Source organism: Macrobrachium rosenbergii, unplaced genomic scaffold (assembly GCF_040412425.1).
Source record: "Macrobrachium rosenbergii isolate ZJJX-2024 unplaced genomic scaffold, ASM4041242v1 13865, whole genome shotgun sequence".
Taxonomy (NCBI): Eukaryota; Metazoa; Arthropoda; class Malacostraca; order Decapoda; family Palaemonidae; genus Macrobrachium; species Macrobrachium rosenbergii.
Genome location: NW_027100716.1, coordinates 812,324 through 815,700, shown reverse-complemented (window position 1 = coordinate 815,700; position 3,377 = coordinate 812,324). Strand labels below are relative to the sequence as shown.

Here is a 3,377-nt window from a genome sequence, read left to right as displayed (position 1 = left end):
TCCTTTAATGATTTATCACCTGTATAACCTAATTGAATGGCATGCAAGCCGCGTGCAAAGGCTTCCAAAGCTAAGTTTTCGGCGATTCTCTCTCTCGTTTTCCTCGGACATGCGCCCTACCATAAAAAAAAAATTCCTAGGACTAGTCACGTTTTCTACAGCGTCCTACGCTAAATAGACACAGTTTACTTACGCAGAATTTCCTTGGCCTGTTGCGCTGGCTTTTCAAAGGTTCGTAATCTGTCTCGTATCCAGCTTAGCTGAGCTAATTGCTGATTTCACAAATTGCAACACAAACAACAAAGGGGAAGAGGGGGATGCAATCATTACGAGAATCACTGGTCAGGTCGCCATTTTTATATGTTTCCTGGTGCAGGTGGATCTTATGACTCCACAATTATTACTTTACTCGAAAATGGCCTTGTAAGATACCCAGGACATATAAAACACAAACAAAAAAAGAAGTACACGGAGCGGAGGGCTCTTCACTAGGGGAAGTGCGTGAAACACGTGGATATAAAAATAGTTATATTTGATAGCACACAAGGTCAAAAGGAAAATTAACTGAAAATACGGTAAATTACTGCCGTAGAAGTCCTCCCGAAGGGGGGGGAGCTTGGGAATGCCAGGAACACGGACCAAGGATAATTCTGCTACAGGCGTCTTTCTGAAACGATATTTGGACCCACGTTACACATCTAATGCTGGAATTTGGGGATTGAATTACTCGGGGGTGCACTGAAGGCGCCAAGGACTCCTGAGGCGTTACTTGTGACTCAGAGGAAAGAAGCTGTGAACACGTGGGCCTGGCTTGAACCAAGGAATATCAGGGAACACAAAGTTATAGGCCCAGAGATTAATAAATGCAAAAGGGCTAAGTAATCGTGACTAGCAACTCGTTTTGGGTACATTACCACATTTGTAGGGGCGCAGGGATGACGACGTCTTCTGCCGAGAAACACGTGTGGAAGCGTGGACAAATGGTAGCCTCCCTCTCCAAGGTATTTCTTCAAGTCGTAGATTGGGGCGGAAAAAGGGCGCCCTTGGGATGATGAAAAGGCCGCCGTTTAATGTCAGCTCGCGTTTGGGAGACTTGCAATCCCCCTTGCAGTCTTCTAAGGCCACGTGGAATGGAACACGGGGCACACAGGGCGGCGATGGGATCCACGTGGCGGCGAGCGGAAGAGGAGGGCAGGGGCAACGGCCCGAGAGGCGTGACTGCTTGGCTTAAACTAGCTAGCGCGTGTGAGGGAGAGCTATCCTGGCCCTGACCTTTTATTGCTTCTGGACAGGGGTAGGGGGGGGGGCGATGTCCTGACCCAGGTCGCACCCGGATATCATAGAAAACGATTTTCTTTCCCTGTACCAAAGAAAACAGTGCAAAGCCAGTTTACTGTCCCCAAACTATTATATTTTCTCTGAGCCCCTATTTCCCCGACCTTCAAAGGTTCAAACCAACCCAAAGCAGGGAAGGAGAAGAGTTTCCTAGCTTATTTTGTGCTACTTTTTACAATATATATATATATATATATCTATATATATATATATATATATATATATATATATATATATATATATATATATATATATATATATATATATATGTATATATATATATATATATATATATATATATATATATATATATATATATATATATATATATATATATATATATATATATATATATATATATATATATATATATATATATATATATATATATATATATATTATATATATATATATATATATATATATATATATATATATATATATATATATATATATATATATATATATATATATATATATATATATATATATATATATATATTTATATATATATATATATATATATATATATATATATATATATATATATATATATATATATATATATATATATATATACATATATATGTGTGTATATATATATATATATATATATATATATATATATATATATACATACATATATATACACTATATATGTATATATATATATATATATGTATATATATATATATATATATATATATATATATATATATATATATATATATATATATATATATATATATATATATATTATTACGATCTCGCCTCTCGAGATCGACAGGTTCTTAAAAATAATAAGCAATTGGGCTGTAATGACTGACGAGAGGTGACAAACAAAGGAGGGAGGAGCAGAACAAATACAAAAAAAGGCTAACCTTAAAATTAATTTATTTACAATAAAGTTATATACATAATGTACACTGAGTTAGGTTAAAAAAAAATAAAATTAAGAGTCAGTACATAAATGAACATATCATAAATGACCAAGAGCATCATAAGGATGAGCAGCTCAACAGAGACATTTCAAATGACGAGTCAAAAAAAAAAACATAATAGACATTAGGAGCACCATAGTTACATTACATAAAGTCAGAACCTAGAACAATAAATGGTCAAATCAATAAAATAGATTATCAAATCATAAACATACAAAATCATGAATATTAACAGGCAGCAAAGCAATACACATCAGTAGACGAACTCAATAGGGCCGTCGAAACAGCCCCAAGCTGCTTTACAGGAACACTGCAAGACAACTCCGACAGAGTCGAAACGACAACCATCTCGTCCTCAAGCACAGTGCTGACGTCCTCCTCCAGTGCCGACGACCGCGACAGAGCCGACACGGCAACCATCTCATCCTCCAAGAAACGTACAGACGTCCTCCTCCATCTACGACAACCAAGACAGAGCCGACACGGCAACCATCTCGTCCTCAAGAAACTCTCCGCTGCTCTGCTGCCAGAACCTGACTTGCAGGTACGGATACCTGCTGCTGCTACCCCAACTGGCTCTCTGCTGCTAGAACCTGACTCACAGGTGCGGATACCTGCTGCTGCTACCCCAACTGGCTCTCTGCTGCTAGGAACCTGACTCTCAGGTACGGATACCTGCTGCTGCTACCCCAACTGACTCGCTGCTACCCTGGACCGGATTCGTTGCTGATACGAACCTGACTCGTTGCTGTTACGAACCTGACTGACGAAGTCTGACGCCATCCAACCAACGTCAACTCGCCAGCAATTAAAAACAAACAAAACAAAGGAGGCAACAATTTCAAGGGAACAATCGGCAAACGATTGTTCCTAACATGTATATATATATATATATATATATATATATATATATATATATATATATATATATATATATATATATATATATATATATACATACATATATATACACATATATACATATATAGAGTCAATGTATCCTTAATTGATACATTGATTCTAATTCTCTCTCTCTCTCTCTCTCTCTCTCTCTCTCTCTCTCTGTCTATCACAACCTCTCAATAAGAGGAAGTCGTCCCA

General features: G+C 37.1%; 1 long non-coding RNA gene across 1 annotated transcript; it reads right to left on the bottom strand.

The window, feature by feature from the left end:
* Positions 1 to 515: 515 nt before the first annotated feature.
* LOC136837810 (uncharacterized) lies at positions 516 to 1,492 on the bottom strand. Its single transcript, XR_010852783.1, has 2 exons — positions 915 to 1,492; positions 516 to 667 (listed from the first exon to the last, which is right to left on the bottom strand). It is a non-coding gene; the product is annotated as an uncharacterized lncRNA (long non-coding RNA).
* Positions 1,493 to 3,377: the final 1,885 nt, after the last annotated feature.